The sequence below is a fragment of the Lactuca saligna genome, chromosome 5 (genome assembly GCF_052625555.1).
Source record: "Lactuca saligna cultivar CGN05327 chromosome 5, ASM5262555v1, whole genome shotgun sequence".
NCBI classification, from domain to species: domain Eukaryota; kingdom Viridiplantae; phylum Streptophyta; class Magnoliopsida; order Asterales; family Asteraceae; genus Lactuca; species Lactuca saligna.
Window position 1 is genome coordinate 28910320 of NC_136421.1, and position 21838 is coordinate 28932157.

Below are 21838 nucleotides of genomic sequence, written 5' to 3' on the forward strand. Positions count from 1 at the left end.
CCGACAGCAGAAACAGCAGCAAGGGTAGTAGCAGCGTGGACTGCCACAGTTTGCTGCTTCTTCGAGGACTCCTGCGAAGATTGACTCTTCTTCTTTTTCCAAAATTTCCCTTTCTCACCACTCCTCTTTGTCGGTTCATGAGTGGTGGTCGCTTCCTCAAGGTCATCACTATGGTCAATCAGAGTCTGCACCAGGCATTTGACACTGTCATAGGTATCTGGCTTTGCAGCCAAAACGTTACCCTTGGTTGGCTGGGTCAGCCCCCAGATAAATCTTTCAATCTTTTTACTCTCCGGGGTAACCAACCCCGGGCAGAGAAGCGCCAAGTCATCAAATCTTGAAGTGTAAGCGACAATATCGGAACCATTCATCTTCAGGTTCCAGAGTTCTTGTTCCAGCTTCTGCGTTTCGCCCCGAGGGCAGTACTCTGCAAGCAAAAGTTCCTTCATGACCTCCCAACCCATAGCATTGGCCACAGGTAGGGTTAAGGATTTGACTCGGCCATTCCACCAAGTCAGGGCTTTGTTGGTGAAGGTGTAGGCGGCGAACTTCAACTTGTCAGATTATGAACGGGAACAAATTTCAAAAATAGATTCGATTTTCTCGAACCATTGAGTTAGGGTAATGACACCTCCAGTGCCATTTAAGGGCGTGGGCTTTGCGTTCATAAAATCCTTGTTGGAACACTCCTTCCGATTTCCCTGACTACCCTTGAGGTTTTGAAGCTGAGTACCACCTCCTGACCCACCTGAACCACCGGGGTTCATTTGTGACATGGCAGCAGTCACAATAGCAGTACCAGCTGCTTGGAACATGGTGGGATCAAATAGAAAGGGAGGTGGTGGTGGAGGTGGATTGTTGTTCTTTGAGTTAGGTCTTTTCTTTGGAGGCATCTTGATCTAAAATAGCCAGGAAAGAGAGGATCATAAGTCCTCTGAATTGAATCAAGAGATATGGAACAAGAGATATCTCATTATGACCGATATAAAGTTCTAGTATGCGATAAAACAGGAAAGAGTTATCAAAGCAGATAAACTATCACTAAGGAAGGAATGAGTAGTAACACTCGGAATGAATTTCTACACGTAATCGGCTTTGGTTAAAATACTCCCTTAGCATTAAATGTTTCACTGCAACGATGAATCATTGTTTGGATATTAGGTAAGTTTTAGGCATGTCGCACACCACAGTCACTCCCAAGCACATGTTGGTCGTGTCTCGAATGAATATAGTTGATCAGGCTATATTGACCCTAGACATGACTACATGACTGTCGAGGTTTAACCGCAGCGTATAACACCCAATTACTTATGTTTTGTTCTACTCAAGGTTACGGATTCTGGTAGTTAGCTATACTTGTATATTTTTGAAAAATACTTATATTTTCAAGTATACTTTTAGTTCAGAGCACTTCGGCCCCTTAGTGTTTATAGTCTTATACCATGTAAAGTTTGGTATACGTAGTTCACTATAAACAAGGGCTCTGATACCAATCTGTCACACCCCGAAACCGATGGCGAAAACGTTCCGGGGCGGAGGACGTCATGTAAAGTATTACAACCAATGTACATAGTAAGCATAGTAAACACAAAACATTACATTACATAGAAGTATTTACATTTGTTTGAAAGTAAAGAAATACATGTTTAATATATACTTTAGTTTGAACAAAAGTAGAGACGTGACTGCTAAAATGCTCCGTCTTCTCCAAAACATCGTGGGGTACCTGTCTAATGTGGAGCTGAGAATACAAGCAATTTGAAAATCAGCATAAAGATGGTGAGTTCATATGCGGTTTTGTTTCTAAAAATGAACAAGTTTCCTTTAGTTTTTTGAAAAGTTGTTATCCAAGAAAATCCCATATTTTCTTATAAGAAAAGTTTAGTTATCCCTTTGTTTCACAATCTGGTTAAGAACAGTTCAGTTATCCCAGGAAAAACCCTTATTTTCCTTAAAAGTTTGTAGTTGTTTATCAGTTCTGAATGTAATGTACAAGTATTTACCATACTTGCAGTGTTAAGACACGTATTCTGAAAACCTAGTTATCCTTGAAAAGTGAATTAGTGTTAACACGTATATAACACTAATAAGTAAGTATAAAAGCTTTCATAATCTAAGTTGTGAGTTCCATAACCATACATTATACTGGATAAGGTTCGTACTAGGCCAATATCGTTGTTATGACTTTTGTCACCCGTAGGCCTGTCGGTCTGACTGTATCTAGCAGCCAGGTGCGGGGTAGTTAGATCTATACACTCAAGTCACGTTCTCCCTCCAGGAGATTCTGGTTATAGGGGTAGTCCTACACTCTCATATCCGTGGGAGTGTTACCGAGGACGTGTCTCCAATCTTAAGATTAATGAAATTTGGTCCTTGACTCTCGTACCGTGTGGGGTTGTTACCAAGGACGTTATAAAATCCGGTTGTTTAGTCCTCCTCACTTGTATTCAAGGGAGTGTTACCAAGGACATTAGAAAATCTTGTTGTTTAGTCCTCCACTCTCGTATCCATGGGAGTGTTACCGAGGACATTAGAAAAGTTCTGAAGTTGATGCATTTAATGGTCATTATGTGGAAATCATTTGTGAAATATAAAATATAACATTTTATAATGAGTTTCACAAATAGTTTGAAAACTAACTCTGCAAGTTAAACGGTTGGCTAATACAGTTTCCAGTGTTAAAAGCATACGAAATATGAAACATTTTGAAATGCTCTGTTTATTTAAATAAATTAATAAAGGTAAGTCCCGGGCAAATTGGTGAAGAAATTTAAAAGTCAAGGGTTTAATGGTAAGTTAGGATTTACTATGAAAGGAAATCATAAAATCAGTGCTTAAAATGTAAGTTTTGGATTCAGTTTGTAAAGATTTCTGAAGGTAGGGTTAAAAGTGTAAAATATGGATTTATTTTGAAAGGAATAGAGAAAGGGAGGGCTGATCTTGACATTATGGCAAACTTTTAGAAGAGTCGAGTATAAAACTTCACCACCAGCCAAACCCTAACCCAACCCCCCCTATGCAGCCGCCACCCTCACCTTATTCCCCCTCGTCCCAGCAATTGCCTCCGTGAGGCCATAGTAGGATCGTCGGCGACTCCATGCGACTCCAATGCCGTGCCTGAGGCTGGTGCCGAGGTTACCGTGTTGTTTCCCTCTTCCGAGACCATTCTCCGCTGTGTCGTCGAGTTTCTTGCCGCCGCTACTGTTACATTGTCGCTGTCATCGCTGGAGGACTCGTTTCCATTGCTCCAGTCAGCGATTTTCCATCTTGAAGGAGTAATGTGTCGTTTCGATGCCCTAGTCACTATAAGAACCGTCATAGCGCTGTTGCTCTTCCCCTCCGATTCGCTGCTGCCTTCCCGATTGCCATCTTATCCCGTTGTTGCGCCCCCGCTGTCATCAGTCATTAGCGATGTTGCTGTCGTTCGATGAGTGAAACCAGGTGGGTGGCTTCCTCCGGATCTATAGAGGGGTGTGTGTGGTTGCTATCTCGATGTCGCTGCTGTGGCTACCATTTCTGCCTTATTCCACCGCCACTAGCCACCGTGAGCGGTGGTTGTGGGTGTATTTATGGGTGTGTGTTCATGTGTTATTACTGTTTCTGGTTGTTAGGAGATTGTATGTGTGTTTTGTTTAGCCAAGGTTCATGGAAAAGCCACCGCCACCACCGTGAGGTGGTGGCTGCCACCACGATCCACCGTCGGCCGCCATGGTGTGGCTATGTGTGTGATTAGTTTAGTGTGTGTGTGTGTGTGGTTAATTGAGATTTTAGCCTTGTAAAATGTAATTTGATTTTGGAATAATGAAAATAAACCAAACCACCACCGTAGGGTGGTGGCCGCCACCGTGAGTTGCCATCGACCACCACTACCCGAGGTGGTAGTGGGTGGTGCCCCGCTAGCAAACCTTAATGGGCTTAGAGATTGGTTTTGGGTCTATTGGGCCATGTTTGGGTGGAAAACCCTAATTATAAGTATTGGGGCTTAGACTTATTAGGCCCAATTGAGGGCCATTGGGATTGGATTGTGAATTAAGCCCAAACTATTCCATGCCATTTATCTCGTAGAGTAAAGGAATTAATGGATCAAGTCCTTAATGGACTAATTAAGAAAATCCAAATATTTGAGAATTTATCAGGACACACACGAGACTTATTTAATAAGTGAAATATTAAATAACAATCATTGGCAGAAATTAATCAAAGCAATAATGGACTTAATGGATTAAGTCCTTAGTGGGTTAAGCCCTTAATTGGTTAAGTGAGTAACACTTAACCCTAATTGTCATTTTATGTGAAACCCTAATGTCAAATGGGGATTGAGTTGGGCTTTTCAATTCGGTAATTGGTAATTGGTTTATTAATGGGCGTTCCAAGAATAATCAAATGGACTAGAGTAATTAGTTGGGCTTAGGGTAAGGCCAATATGAAAGATTGGGCCCAATATAGAAAATTGGCCCATAGTTTGGGCCTAGAGGGTTGTATGATATTGGGCCCTTAAAATGGGACGTTTTGGACTGGACTGGACAATTGGGCCTTAAGGAAAGCCCATGTAGAGGTTTGGGCCTAATTTGGAAAATTAGGCCATATGTTGGGCTTTGATCCCTAATTGAATTTGGGCCTATGGATTGGACCTTGGGCTTGGATAAGCCAAGCTTGGGGTAATGTAGAAATTATCCAAAGTATGTAATTATAGTTATGTAGTGGAACCCAATTATTAATTGGGTGTTATTTTGATGTTGACAGATCGGGAATCTGTCATCTAGCAGTTGCGATCGAGTCTGTGGGACTTCAGCAGTGTGGGATCGAGTCTGCGGGACTTGAGAAGTGTGAGGTGAGTTTCCTTTCAGTAGGAATGGGTCTACAACCACAATGTCGGCCCGTTTAGTTAGCAGTAGTTCCGGACTACAATCCGATGCAGTAGTTCAGTATGCTTGGTGTCTTTGTGATGCATATATGGTATGAGTTACGTGTTCCAGACTATGGTCCGATGCATTATGCAGTATATGTGTTCATATTATATGCTATGATTATCTTATGTTGTTCAGTTAGTTCTGGACCTCAGTCGGATGCCGTAGTTAGAGTGCTTGATGTCTTTGTGATTCAAGCATGTTTTGTGTTATGTGTTCCGGACTCTGGTCCAATGCAGTATGCAGTGTATGCGTTCATGCTAGTTGATATGTTTATGGTATGTTCGATCAGTTTCTGGACTTCGGTCTGATGCAGGGGACGAGGTCCCAATCAGTTCCGGACATTGGTCCGATGCAGTTAGTTCCGGACTTCAGTCCGATGCAAGGGACGAGGTCCCAGTTAGTTCCGGACTTCGGTCCGATGCAGAGGATGGGGTCCCAGTTAGTACCAAACTTTGGTCCGATGCAGTTAGTTCCGGACTTTGGTCTGATGCAGTGGGCAAGGCCCAATATGTGTTTATATCTTATTGCATGGTATGTGGTAGTTTGGGGGATCTCACTAAGCTTCGTGCTTATAGTTTTAGTTTTGGTTTCAGGTACTCAGTTTTCAAAAGAGGAGCTTGGGATGATTGCAGTGCATACACCATTTGTTCAGCCTGGGATGTTTATACTCTGATATATTTGACAGTTGTTAAGATATTTTGAGATACATTCTTTATGATTCTTATATGATGTTTGATGAATATGCTTTTATTACTAATTTAAAATAAAATTTTCAGACTGTATTTCTGGGATGTTACAAGTTGGTATCAGTGCCTTGGTTTGAGGGATTTGGGCACACTTTCGGGTGATTCTGAACTCAAACTCAGGAATTGGTATAGAAATTTTCAAAAGGAAAATCAGTTTTTGTAAAAAGGGAGTTTTGAGAAAAAAAAAAAAAGAGAAAATAGTTTTAGAAAAAGCAAAAAGAATTTTTAGAGAGAAAAGAACTTTGAAAAGAGAAAAAGGGTGTGGTGCATGCAATCAGCCGAGCTCAAGTAAGTACTCCCAAATTACCCATGCAAGTTTATGTTATGATTATCAGTTTCAGTAGAACAGCATGCAAGATTAGGACTAATGTGACATCCCCAAAATCACGGCCATAAAAGACCGATTTCATTTATGCTTTTTAAGATAATCTCAGAGTAAATCCTTTTGATTTAAAAGTGTTGCGGAATTTGTTCCTAAAACAAAACATGATAAAATAATATTTATCAAAGCATTTCATCAAGAGATGCATTTTCATTATATAATTAAAACTCGGGGTGTCATGTTCCGATACAGACCATTAAGCATAAACAACAACATTACAAGTCATTCAACAAATATATACATATACAGACTTGTAAACAAAACAACTTGACGGTTCGTCCATCTTACGCCCTTGCGCCACTTCCTGTAATACAAATAAAACTGAGTGGGTCAGACTTGGGAGCCTGGTGAGCATATAGGGTTTTCAACCCACAATAAATAAATTATATTTAATTTCACCAACCAATCACTATCCCGATTACCCATTCCCGTTATCCTCACTTTACGTCCCTAAAACAACATCTATCTCAAGGGACCTAATCTAGGGTTTTCATCGGGACGGACATTACTGCTAAGGGGTTTCCCCAACAATAGATATCCTAAGGCAACCATAAGGGGGATAGAGTACACCGGTGAACACATCGTTCACAACACCTACAGGTTATGAACCTGCTAGCGTTCCACGAGACTGTCTAGAAGGAGTCTGTGGTCGTTATCCATACTCCGCTGAATAACTATGTCAACAACAACAACAACATCGAGGCCTCTCATCTATTTATTACACACCAACTATCTACCCATGTTCTACCCAACATATTAGTAGATAAAAATATACATTTTTATACATAGTTTAAAACCTGTATATCATTTTCATTCAATATATATTCCACATAACAGATGAGGCATACCCACATAACACGTATTTCATAGAAAACAAATCAGATCCATGAGATTAAAGAGAGTGAATATACATTCACGCACATAACAACAAAATTATACACATAACATGTATTTCATATAAAATACTTCATAATTATGCGTTAGAAGAAAGTAACTACACACTCACACGTATAAACGACAATAAACTTAATACACTCAAACCATACTTGTATTGTTATTGCGTTTATGAAAGGTAGTATACACTCACTTGATCAGAAGATGATCGGACAGCACTACGGCTCGTAGAAGTAGTAATCCTCAGTAGATTTGGAAGATCTCTAAAAAAATCGAACTTCTCGCGGGCAGAGCTTTGGCTCAAAAACCGCACTTCTCGGGATCTTCAGGATCTCGGGACTTGCTTCGGGACTCGGGAATATTACCGGGGCTTCGGGGTGGCTTCGGGGGTTTACGCGCAGAGCTTCGGCACAAAAACGAGAGGAAATTAGCAAATAAACCCGGAACCCTCGCATCCTATTTATAGGAGGTTGGAGCCTCGGAGTACGCGGGGCGTACAGGGCTCCGAAGTCGTCACTGCATGCGTAATCCGAAGTGTCGACACTTCTTGCTGTACGCGGGGCGTACTCCTGATGAGTCTGGTGATTCATCTTCGGATAAGGCCAGATTTTATAATTAAATTTAATTATTAATTATTTAATAAACGTCAGAAATTCATATCTCCTTCATACGAACTCCGTTTTCGACGTTCTTTATATCCACACGAAGGTGAGACTACCAACTTTTGTTTAGACTCCGTCGGCTAATTTTGATTTTTTTTATTATCTATTTTTAATAGGCCGGGACAGAAAATTTCGTTATAAATTCATAACTTCTTCGTTTGACGTCCGTTCTCGCCTAACTTTTTATCGTTTTGATACTAACAACGAGATCTTCGATTCTCGTTTAGATCACTAAGGCTAAATATCGCTCTAACGTAAATTTCACTTTTTACGTCATTCAGCGGTGCCGGTTCTGTCGCGAAACTTCGACAGGTCATAACTTCCTCGTTATAACTCGGATTTCGGCATTCTTTATATCTTTGGAAACCATGTTTCAACTACTACAACATTATCTAAAGATATCGAGTTTATTTTACACTTAAATTTTGATTCTTATTTTTATTCTTAATTAATCAAACCACATAATTAAGCAATTAAGCACAAAACACATAATACTCAAATAATACACTTCTATTATTTCAAAACGGGTTACAAAGGTTAACCTAGACTATCACATTGCTAAAAATGGAAAGCCCGGAAACACAGGCGTTACAATTCTCCCCACCTTAGAATGATTTCGTCCCCGGAATCACACCTCAACAAACAAATGCGGATAGCAACCCATCATGTCACTCTCCGTCTCCCAGGAGAGATTCGGCCCATTCGTGTGTTTCCATCGGACAAGCACTAACTCAACCATCTTGCGTTGCAACTTCTTAGTCTTTCGGTCAACAATTGCCTCTGGTTCTTCAATCAACCTTTTGTTCTCATCGATTCTCAACTCCGAAAGTGGAATCATGTTGGGAACTTCCCCCATGAACTTCCGTAAATAACACACATGAAAAGTGTCATGAATTCCATTCAGTTCTTCTGGTAGTTCGAGCTTGTAAGCTTGGTTCCCAATCCTCTGAAGAACTTTAAACGGTCCAATAAACCTTGGACTCAACTTTCCCCTTTTTCCAAATCTTATAAGTCCCTTCCACGGCGAGACTTTAAGCAAAACCGAATCCCTAACTTCAAAAGTCATCGGTCTTCGCTTTTTGTCAGCATAGCTCTTTTGACGATCCTGAGCTGCTAACATTCTTTCCCTAATTATTTTCAACTTTTCAGCAGTTTGATGAACCATCTCCGGTCCCATAAACTGCTTTTCCCCAGCCTCAAGCCAACAAGACGGCGTACGACACTTTTTTCCATACAAAGCTTGGTAAGGTGCTATCTTAATGCTCGAGTGAAAACTATTGTTATAGGAAAATTCTACCAATGGTAATTGTTCATCCCAATTACCTAGGAATTCCAAGGTACATGCTCTCAGCATATCTTCAAGTGTTCGTATCGTTCTTTCACTCTGACCATCAGTCTGCGGATGGTAAGCTGTACTTAAACATAACTTGGTACCCATTTCCTCTTGTAGACATTTCCAAAACCTTGAGGTGAAACGACTATCACGATCCGACACAATTGTTAGCGGAACACCGTGAAGTCTCACAATTTCCTTTACATAAGAATTTGCAAGCTTTTCCATAGACCATTTCTCCCTGGCTGCTATGAAATGCGCACTCTTAGTGAATCGATCGACGACCACCCAAATCATGTCGTGACCATTCTTTGTTCTGGGCAGTTTAGTGACAAAATCCATTGCAATGTCTTCCCACTTACCCATAGGCACAGGTAAAGGTTCTAAACTCCCATACGGTTTCTGATGTTGTGTCTTGACTCTCGCACAAGTCACACACTCAGCCACATACTTTGCAACATCAAGCTTCATCGTCGGCCACCAGTAGTAGGGTTTCAGGTTCCTATACATTTTAGTGTTACCGGGATGAATCGAGTACATGGTCTTGTGAGCTTCTTCCATCAGAAGATCTCTGACTCCTCCTGTCTTACGTATCCAAATCCGATCTTGGAACACCTTCAATCCATGACCGTTTGTACCAAACACCAACGTTTTGCCCAAACGTTCCTCTTTCCAGTCATTCTTCTCAGAAACTTCGCTTTGAGCTTTCTTTATACTTTCTAAAATAGTTGAGACAACTTTAATTCTCAACGCTCTTGGCCTTTTCCTTTCAAGATTGACTTTCCGACTGAGAGCATCAGCAACAACATTAGCTTTACCGGGATGGTAAAGTATCTCACAGTCGTAGTCCTTGAGTAACTCTAGCCAGCGTCGTTGCCTCATATTCAATTCCTTCTGGTTAAAGATATATTGGAGACTCTTTCGATCAGTGAAAAGTTTGCACTTCGTGCCATAGAGATAATGCCTCCATATCTTCAGAGCGAAAACTACCTCTGCCAACTCCAAATCATGAGTCGGGTAGTTCTTTTCATGCTCTTTTAGTTGTCGAGACGCATATGCTATCACCTTTTCTCTTTGGGTCAAAACACAACCCAATCCAACACCAGACGCATCACAATAAACAGCGAAGTTTTCAACTCCATCGGGTAGAGAAAGTATCGGTGCCTCACATAGTTTCTTCTTTAGCTTCTCGAATGCTTCTTTATGCTTATCACCCCAAGCATAAGTAGCTCCTTTATGGCTCAAAGCTATCAACGGACTAGCGATCGAAGAAAAGCCTTGGATAAACCTTCGGTAATATCCGGCTAATCCTAAAAAGCTTCGGATCTCCGTGGGACTTTTCGGTTGTTCCCACTTCATCACAGCTTCGATCTTCGTTGGATCAACCATTATCCCTTCTTGGTTGACCACGTGACCCAAGAATTCGACTTCACGAATCCAAAAATCACATTTAGAGAACTTAGCATACAGCTTCTCCTTCTTCAAGATTTCTAACACTTATCGCAAGTGTCTGCCATGCTCCTCCTGGCTTTTTGAATAAATCAGAATGTCGTCTATGAACACTATTACGGATTTATCAAGGAACGGATTACAAACCCTATTCATTAAATCCATGAATGTTGTCGGAGCATTGGTTAGTCCAAACGACATAACCAAGAACTCGTAGTGTCCATATCTAGTTCTGAACGCAGTCTTCTCTATATCCTACTCTCTTACTTTCAGGTGATGATATCCTGACCTTAGGTCGATCTTCGAGAAATAGCTCGAACCTTGTAGTTGATCGAATAGGTTATCAATCCTCGGCAACGGATATCTATTCTTTATTGTTGCCTTATTCAGCTCTCGGTAATCAATTCACATTCTCATGCTTCGATCTTTCTTCTTCACGAATAACATCGGAGCTCCCCAGGGTGATGAACTAGTTCTAATGAAACCTTTGTCCAATAACTCCTAAAGTTGCATCATCAGCTCCTTCATCTCCGTCGGTGCTAATCGATAAGGTTCTTTTGCAATTGGCGTTGTTCCTGGTAACAAGTCTATTCTGAACTCTACTTGTCTATCAGGTGGTAATCCAGAAGATCTTCGGGAAATAATACTGGATAATCACACACCACAGGAATACTCTGCATCACCTTCTTCTCCTTCTTAACATCAATCACGAATGCTAAATATGATGTACATCCCTTGGTCAAACACTTTCTGGCGTTCATTAGGGAAATGATTCCAGAATTCACTCGGCGTTTGTCCCCATACACCATAAATGATTCCTTTCCAGGCGGGTTTACCTTCACTATCTTCTTCTTGCACAATATCTCGGCATCATTGGCGCTAAGCCAATCCATTCCCAACACGATGTCGAAACCATTAAGTTCGATAGGCAATAATTCCTCATGAAACTTATTCCCATTAAGGTTGATTAAGATGTTTTTCATACGATGGCTAACAGGTACAAACTTGCCACTAGCAACTTCGACTAATAAAGCATTATCTAGTCTATCAACAGGCAAGGCTAGTTTTCTACCAAATTCATGCGATATAAAGGAGTAGTTGGCTCCAGAATCAAATAAAATTTGGGCAGGAAAATTGTTAACGAGAAAGGTACCTGAAGCGACATCGGCTTCATCTTTAGCGGCTTCCAGTGTCATCTGGAATGCTCTCGCCTTTGGCTTTGGCGGAATGTTGGGTCTAGTTGCCTCCTTCTTCTTCGGGCAGTCCCTCGATATGTGTCCCTCCTCACCACAACCATAACAAACTTTCTTAGTGAGGGTACATTCATTGGCATAGTGACCTGGCTTTCCACACTTGTAGCATGTGGTCACTACCTCACACTTTCCATGATGCTTCTTCTTACATTTGTCGCACCATTTCGCTTCGCCCCCACTTCCCCTCGAACCAGATTTCGAGAACTTGTTTTTCTTATTGGACCCTGAAGTTCCATCAAACTTCCTCTTTTCACCAACTTCTATCCTTTCCAGACCCTTTTCCTTCTGTTGGGCCTCCACATTCTTAGCTGCACGAACAGCCGTTTTCAGAGTAGTTGCCATCTTGACTGTCGGGCCAAAGTCGCCAGGCAGTCCATTAGCAAACCTCTCAATCTTGGAGAGTTCCGTTGGCACTAGGTACCGAAATAATTTCATTTTCTCAGTGAATGCCATATCATAGTCGTCTACGCTCATCCTCCCCTTCTTCAAGTTTTGGAACTCATTGTTCAGATCAATCAAATCTATCTCTGAACAATATTGCACCCTTAACTATTCCAAGAACTCCTCCCGTGACATTTTCAGGGCTTCTCCTCATGGCATAGTATCTGCCAACAACTTCCACCAACTTAATACTCCAGTCTTCAGTTGTCTGACTGCAAAGAAAGTCTTCTGTTTGTTGCTATAGTTGCAACTTTCAAATACCATCTCCATTTCGGAGATCCAATCCATTATTTCAACAGACTTTGGGCTCCTAGAAAGACTTGGCGGTTTGGCGCCCAAGAAATTCTTGTACATTCACCCATCGTTGTTGTTTCTCCTTTCTGGATTGTTCCTTCGTTCTTCTTGAGTCCCAACTTGACACATAATGTGACTATTGTTCCCTTCCTCCGATTGCTCGGGAATCAATTCAGGTTCCTCAATAGGTATGATAGGTTCGTCCCTATTATTATGCAACATTTGTCGCATCTCCTCCCTTTGTTCGGATAACATAGCCCGAATCATGGCTTGCACTCCAGCCATGGTGATCTGTTCTGGTGCTGCTGCTACAACAGGTATATGCTCAATCATTGGCGGTTGAATCCTGTTTTCATCCGCGTTTCCAACGCCACTCCTTGTTCTCACCATTTTTGATCTACACACTGAATAATTTCACCTTATTACTCCAAACGATTACATGCTAGTTCTAATATCGTATACATACGCTTAGAATCCTAAACACATAAAACTTCAGATCCGGTTGGCAACAAACTGTAGATCCAAACAAATAATATCATATATGGCAACATATAACATTTAGCACATAAAAGCATTTTAGGCAACGTTCCTAAAATAAACTAGTGCATGTGTCTAAAATCCAACAGACACACATCTCAAATTCCACTTAGCATTCTAAGTTTAAGTTTAGAAATCCTACAAATTCCTAGTTCGCTTAAACTAATGCTCTGATACCAACTGTTACATCCCCAAAATCACAGCCAGAAAAGACTGATTTCATTTATGCTTTTTAAGATAATCTCAGAGTAAATCCTTTTGATTTAAAAGTGTTGCGGAATTTGTTCCCAAAACAAAACATGATAAAATAATATTTATCAAAGCATTTCATCAAGAGATGCATTTTCATTATATAATTAAAACTCAGGGTGTCATGTTCTGATACAGACCATTAAGCATAAACAACAACATTACAAGTCATTCAACAAATATATACATATACAGACTTGTAAACAAAACAACTTGATGGTTCGTCCATCTCACGCCCTTGCGCCACTTCCTGTAATACAAATAAAACTGAGTGGGTCAGACTTGGGAGCCTGGTGAGCATATAGGGTTTTCAACCCACAATAAATAAATTATATTTAATTTCACCAACCAATCACCATCCCGATTACCCATTCCCGTTATCCTCACTTTACGTCCCTAAAACAACATCTATCTCAAGGGACCTAATCTAGGATTTTCATCGGGACGGACATTACTGCTAAGGGGTTTCCTCAACAATAGATATCCTCAGGCAACCATGAGGGGGATAGAGTACACCGGTGAACACATCGTTCACAACACCTACAGGTTATGAACCTGCTAGCGTTCCACGAGACTGTCTAGAAGGAGTTTGTGGTCGTTATCCATACTCCGCTGAATAACTAGGTCAAGAACAACAACAACATCGAGGCCTCTCATCTGTTTATTACACACCAACTATCTACCCATGTTCTACCCAACATATTAGTAGATAAAAATATACATTTTTATACATAGTTTACAACCTGTATATCATTTTCATTCAATATATATTCCACATAACAGATGAGGCATACCCACATAACACGTATTTCATAGAAAACAAATCAGATCTATGAGATTAAAGAGAGTGAATATACATTCACGCACATAACAACAAAATTATACACATAACACGTATTTTGTATAAAATACTTCATAATTATGCGTTAGAAGAAAGTAACTACACACTCACAAGTATAAACGAAAATAAACTTAATACACTCAAACCATACTTGTATTATTATTGCGTTTATGAAAGGTAGTATACACTCACTTGATCAAAAGATGATCGGACAACACTACAGCTCGTAGAAGTAGTAATCCTCAGCAGATTTGGAAGATCTCTACAAAAATCGAACTTCTCGCGGGCAGAGCTTCGGCTCGGAAACCGCACTTCTTGGGATCTTCGGGATCTCGGGACTTGCTTCGGGACTCGGGAATATTACCGGGTCTTCGGGGTGGCTTCGGGGGTTTACGCGTAGAGCTTCGGCACAAAAACGAGAGGAAATTAGCAAATAAACCCGGAACCCTCGCATCCTATTTATAGGAGGCTGGAGCCTCGAAGTACGCGGGGCGTACAGGGCTCCGAAGTCGTCACTGCATGCGTCATCCAAAGTGTCGACACTTCTTGCTGTACGCAGGGCGTACTCCGGATGAGTCCGGTGACTCGTCTTCGGATAAGGCCAGATTTTATAATTAAATTTAATTATTATTTATTTAATAAACTTCAAAAATTCATATCTCCTTCATACGAACGCCGTTTTCGACGTTCTTTATATCCACACGAAGGTGAGACTACGCTCTACAACTTTTGTTTAGACTCCATTGGCTAATTTTGACTTTATTTTTATTATTTATTTTTAATAGGCCGGCACAGAAAATTTTGTTATAAATTCATAACTTCTTCATTTGACGTCCATTCTCGCCTAACTTTTTATCGCTTTGATACTAACAACGAGATCTTCGATTCTCGTTTAGATCACTAAGGCTAAATATCGCTCTAACGTAAATTTCACTTTTTACGTCATTTAGCGGTGCCTGCTCTGTCTCGAAACTTCGACAGGTCAAAACTTCCTCGTTATAACTCGGATTTCGGCATTCTTTATATCTTCAGAAACCATGTTTCAACTACTACAACATTATCTAAAGATATCGAGTTTATTTTACACTTAAATTTTGACGCTTATTTTTATCCTTAATTAATCAAACCACATAATTAAGCAATTAAGCACAAAACACATAATACTCAAATAATACACTTCTGTTATTTCAAAACGGGTTACAAAAGTTAACCTAGACTATCACATTGCTAAAAATGGCAAGCCCAGAAACACAGGTGTTACAACTAAGGATCTAGGGAGGATGCCTTATGTGCCTTCTTTATGTGCTTCAGCTTTATGAGAAGCGCATGCTAGTATTGAGTAAACAGTAGTAGGATAGCCATTTTAGGTTATGCCTGATAGTATGAGCTTATCGTTGTATGCTAGTACAGTTTCTTATTATGAGAATAGATTTGCTTGAGTATTTTCCTTGTCTGAATGTTGCTTGCTTTGTGCTTTGTGGGACTTTGAGTGGTGGTAGTTCACTATTAGGTGAATACATTAAAGTCACATGCGATCAGGGTTGAATAATCTTAGAGGATTGGATTTAACCCTATTTCGCAGCTCTCGTTTGAGTCTTAACCGTTGTAGGGATGATTCCCTTACTCGAAGGATTATCCGAGCCTTGTTGCATGTCATTGTATTCAGGTAATGGCTAATTGGCATTACAAAGAGGCCTTCAGCAGCTGAGGATTGGTTTTGGGTGAGTCAGAGGTTTCCCTAGGGCGAGCCTAGGATGAGAGCAACATTACTCAGTAGTAGTAGAAAGGACTTGGTGGAGTCAAGGCAGTTCTTGAGAAAAGTACGGATAGATGTGGAAGGTAGTATGGGCCCATACTACTGAAAGCATAGGATCCATACTCGAATCAAGGAGGGCTGAGATAAGACCAGGGAACTTGTAGTGTGTGAGATCCCTCAAGTTTTGGTGAGTATTGTGATGTTAGTGATGGTATATTGTCGAGTATAGTGACGCTACGTGGTAGACTAGATGGTAGTTCTGGTGTCGACGAGGGATCAGGCTCGGACTCGATAGTCGGGCAGCTCGATGATCAAATGAGGGAGTTCGTTCCATCTGAGGTTACGTGCAGTATCATTAATCATACTCCTGTGATCCTCAGTATGATCAAGGAGGGCATTATAGAGATTGTGATGAGAGGCCGAGTACATTATGCACTGAGATAGTAGTCGTGATAGGGACCCGTACATTGATGTTTCGGGAATTCAGAGTTTATGAAGCTTCAGATTGTCAGGGGGTTAAGGACCCCATTATTAGCAGCAGATGGTTGGCAGATGTCGCCAACACATTTCATACCAGACATTGTCTCGAAAGGAGACAAGATCTGACTTACTTCTTGTCTCCTGAGGGATAGATCATGAGATTGATAGGAAGAAGTTGGTAGTGAGTCGAGTGATGAAGCAATTGAGGATATGTCATGGGATGACTTTTAGACCAGGTTCTGGGCAGAGTGTGCCCAGGAGATTGAGGTGCAGCAGTTGGCGCAAGAGTTGTTAGATCTCCACCAGACAACTGATGTTGTGGCAGAGATCACTTGCAAGTCTCGGGAAAGAGCTTATATGGTACCATAGTATGCATCGGATGAGGAAATGAAGAAGGTAAGTTATCAAAACATACTGTAGAATGATAGCAGGGAGATCGTGAGTATCTCGGGGCGCAAGACCCTAAATGATATGACTTCTAGAGCTTGAGAATGGGATAGGGACTTGGAGCACATTAGTAAAGGAGAACCAAATCAGTTGCTTATATCGAAGGGTCTTGGGAGGAGACCCTAGATTTTAGATCAGCTTTTGAGAGACCAGCGGGGTTAGATTCAGTACAGCACATACGGGAAACTGCATGATAGAGTCGTTCATTCCAGGGGTCGAGTAAGTGTAACTCTGGGTTATCCTACGTTTGTGTCTGAATTATATTTTCAAGAGATGTCATATGCCAATTGCATTCTGAAAAGCATTAGCGAATAGTGATAGAGAAATTCCCCATATTCGGGATTGGGAAAGTACGATGTCATCTTGGTTTATTCCAAGACTGAGGAGCAGCACGAGAAGCACCTGAGGGAGGTGCTAGAGACTTTGAGGAGGGACAGAATTTTCGCTAGGTTCTTTAAGTGTGAGTTCTGGTTGTGCGGGGTGCAATTTCTTAGGCACCTTGTCAATCAGAAGGATATTTTGGTCGATCCGGTCAATATAGAGGTTGTGATGCAGTGGGAGATTCCAGGGTATCCAATTGAGATTCGGAGCTTCCTCGATTTAGCGGATTATTACCGGAGATTTATTCTGATTTTTTTAGAAGTTGTGTGATCTTTTGGATTAGATGGTGTTGAAACCCTAGCAAGGATAAGCGTGAGTTCTAGCAGATTTGTCATGGGAGGGTAGGAAGAGTTAAGAATTTTTCTAGTTTTCGGTGCTATAGGGCATTAGCTGAATCAAAGTGGGGGAGAATCACCCAAGGATTCCGAAGCAAGAGCGGTTATGAAGATGGGATAAGTTTCGCGTCCTTGTCACGAAGGAAGAAAGCCCAAGTGGTTCTATGATTTGAGGATAGTACAAGATAGAAGATCGAAACATCTTGCCAATGATGAGATCATGTTCTCGGAATGTTTTCCAGCAAGCCTTAGGGAATCAGTTTGGGGATTCTAGTTAGGACATGGGTCCAGTTTTGGATGTTAGGTCGTGTGTATGCTCGATGTCAGATATGTTCGGTTTAGCAATCAGCGAATGAGATAGTGTGAGAAAGTGATGTAAGTCTGCGGGTGTAGCCGTAGCATTCACTAACAGTCAAATAGTGTCAGAGTCTTGTAAGTCTGCGGGTGTAGCCGTAGCATTCACTAGCAGCCATATAGTGATAAAGTGTTGTAAGTCTGCGAGTGTAGCCATAGCATTCACTTGGTTGGTAGATAGCATGAGCGCGTTGTTAGGACGTGGAAGGAACAGCAGTACCCACCAGTTAGGGTGTAGCAGTAAAGATATGGAAATCAATGGATTGGAATTCGGAATTATCTGGATGAATTAGATCTAATTGAGCCAGTGATAGGACTGTAGGGACGCCACTGCAGTTTCAAGACTGAGGAAGCAATGAATTGCTAAAGGTTGTTTGTTATATAAGGCTACAATTGGTCATGCTGCAATCGCATTTAGCTGTGGGTTGGTAACCACAGGATTCGACATCTTGAATCGATCAGTTAGATCAGAAGATTGCTAGGGACACAATGACAAGATAACTAATGGCAACTAGCTTCAGAGAAGGATTTGTTCAGACAGTTCAGTGTTTCAGGCAGTTCATTGTTCAGACAGTTTAGTGTTTTTAGGAAGATCAGTGCTTCAGACAGTTTTGGGTCTCCAACAGTAATGGTATTTTGGGATTTTATGTGCGGTTAGAGGCACATATAGCTTGGGTTATGCTAAGTCACTTACAACAATATTATCCGATTTTGGCCAAGTATAAGCGAATCACATGGATAAGCGGATTTGTGATTATGTTTTCTGGTGTGAGCCTTGAGTTATCAGGAGATGAGTAGGCAGCTAAGAGATAAGTAAACTGAGTTCAGCAATAATGATTCAGTATGGGCGGTCTATCAAAGGGTCAGACCATCTTAAGACTATAGATTTCAGAGTGAGTAATGTAAATGTAATGCAAGAAATCCGCTCATCTTCGGGTTCTAGAACCCTGCGAGGGATAGTTTTGGTTGCTCCGGGAAGGCTAGGGTGTACCTAGGATTGTGGTCATGTAACTTGAGTAGTTAGCGTGTAAGGAATGGTAAGGAATAATTTCGAGGATCAAATCTAATTCAAGTAGGGGAGAGTTGTAACGCCCCGTTTATTTAAATAAATTAATAAAGGTAAGTCCCGGGCAAATTGGTGAAGAATTTTAAAAGTCAAGGGTTTAATGGTAATTTAGGATTTATTATGAAAGGAAATCATAAAATCAGGGCTTAAAATGTAAGTTTTGGATTCAGTTTGTAAAGATTTCTGAAGGTAGGGTTAAAAGTGTAAAATATGGATTTATTTTGAAAGGAATACAGAAAGGGAGGGCTGATCTTGACATTATGGAAAACTTTTAGAAGAACCGGGCATAAAACATCACCACCGGCCAAACCCTAACCCAAACCCCCCCCCCCCTATGCAGCCGCAACACTCACCTTATTCCCCCTCGTCCCAGCAACAGCCTCCGTGAGGCTATAGTAGGATCGTCGGCGACTCCATGCGACTCTGATGACGGGCCTGAGGCCGGTGTCGAGGTTACCGTGGTGTTTCCCACTTCCGAGACCATCCTCCGTTGCGTCGTCGAGTTTCCTGCCGCCGTTACTGTTACATTGTCGCTGTCATCGCCGGAGGACTCGTTTCCATTGCTCCGGTCAGCGATTTTCCATCTTGAAGGACTACTGTGTCGTGTCGATGCCCCAACCGTTGTAAGAACCGTTGTAGCACTATTGCTCTTCCCCTCCGAAGCACTGCTTCCTTCCCGATTGCCATCTTATCGCGTTGTTGCACCGCCGCTGTCGTAAGTCATTAGCGACGTTGCTGTCATTCGATGAGTGCCACCAGGTGGGTGGCTTCCTCCGGATCTAGAGAGGGGTGTGTGTGCGGTCGCTATCTCACTGCCGCCGCCGTGGCTACCATTTCTGCCCTATTCCGCCGCCACTAGCCACCGTGAGAGGTGGTTGTGGGTGTATTTATGGGTGTGTGTTCATGTGTTATTACTATTTCCGGTTGTTAGGAGATTGTATGTGTGTTTTTTTTAGCCAAGGTTCATGGAAAAGCCACCGCCACCACCGTAAGGTGGTGGCTGCCGCCACGAGCCACCGCCGACCGCCATGGTGTGGTTGTGTGTGTGATTAGTTTAGTGTGTGTGTGTGTGTGTGGTTAATTGAGATTTTAGCCTTGTAAAATATAATTTGATTTCGGAATAATGAAAATGAACCAAACCACCACCGTAGGGTGGTGGCCGCCGCCGTGATTTGCCATCGACCACCATTACCCGAGGTGGTAGTGGGTGGTGCCCCGCTAGCAAACCCTAATGGGCTTAGAGATTGGTTTTGGGCCTATTGGGCCATGTTTGGGTGGAAAACCCTAATTATAAGTATTGGGCCTGAGACTTATTGGGCCCAATTGTGGGCCATTGAGATTCGATAGTGAATTAAGCCCAAACTATTCCATGCCATTTATCTAGTAGAGTAAAGGAATTAATGGACCAAGTCCTTAATGGACTAATTGAGAAAATCCTAATATTTGAGAATTTATCAGGACACACACGAGACTTATTTAATAAGTGACATATTAAATAACAATCATTTGCAGAAATTAATCTAACCAATAATGGACTTAATGGATTAAGTCCTTAATGGATTAAGTCCTTAGTAGGTTAAGCCCTTAATGGGTTAAGTGAGAAACACTTAACCCTAATTGTCATTTTATGTGAAACCCTAATGTCAAATGGGCCTTGAGTTGGGCTTTTCAGTTGGGTAATTGGTAATTGGTTTATTAATGGGCGTTCCAAGAATAATCAAATGGACTAGAGTAATTAGTTGGGCTTAGGGTAAGGCCCATATGAAGGATTAGGCCCAATTTAGAAAATTGGATCGTAGTTTGGGCCTAGAGGGTTGTATGATATTGGGCCCTTAAAATGGGACATGTTGGACTGGACTGGACAATTGGGCCTTAAGGGAAGCCCATATAGAGGTTTGGGCCTAATTTGGAAAATTGGGCCATATATTGGGCTCTCATCCCTAACTGACTTTGGGCCTATGGATTGGACCTTGGGCTTGGGTAAGCCAAGCTTGGGGTAATGTAGAAATTATTCAAAGTATGTAATTATAGTTATGTAGTGGAACCCAATTATTAATTCGGTGTTATTTTGATGTTGACAAATCAGGAATCTATCATCTAGCAGTTGGGATCGAGTTTGCAGGATTTCAGCAGTGTGGGATTGAGTCTGCGGCACTTCAGCAGTGTGGGATTGAGTCTGTGGGACTTTAGCAGTGTGAGATGAGTTTCCTTCTGGTAGGAGCGGGTCTATGGCCACAATACCGGCCCGTTTAGTTAACAGTAGTTCCGGACTACGGTCTGATGCAATAGTTCAATATGCTTGGTGTCTTTGTAATACATGTATGGTATGAGTTATGTGTTCCGGACTATGGTCCAATGCAATATGCAGCATATGTGTTCATATTATATGCTATGATTATCTTATGTTGTTCAGTTAGTTCCGGACCTTGGTCCGATGCAGTAGTTAGAGTGCTTGATGTCTTTGTGATTCAAGTATGTTTTGTGTTATGTGTTCCGGACTTTGGTCCAATGCAGTATGCAGTGTATGTGTTCATGCTAGTTGATATGTTTATGGTACGTTCACTCAGTTTCCGGACTTCGGTCTGATGCAGGGGACGAGGTCCCAATTAGTTCAGGACTTTGGTCCGATGCAGTTAGTTCCGGACTTCGGTCCAATGCAGGGGACGAGGTCCCAGTTAGTTCCGGACTTCGGTCTGATGCAGAGAACGGGGTCCCAGTGTGTACCGGACTTCAATCCGATGCAGTTAGTTCCGGACTTTGGTCCGATGCAGTGGGCAAGGCCCAATATGTGTTTATATGGTATTGCATGGTATGTGGTAGTTTGGGGGAGCTCATTAAGCTTCATGCTTACTGTTTCAGTTTTGGTTTCAGGTACTCAGTTTTCAAAAGAGGAGCTCGGGAAGATTTTAGTGCACACACCATTTGTTCAGCCTAGGATTTTTATACTCTGATATACTTAACAGTTGTTAAGATATTTTGAGATACATTCTTCATGATTCTTATATGATGTTTGATGAATATGCTTTTG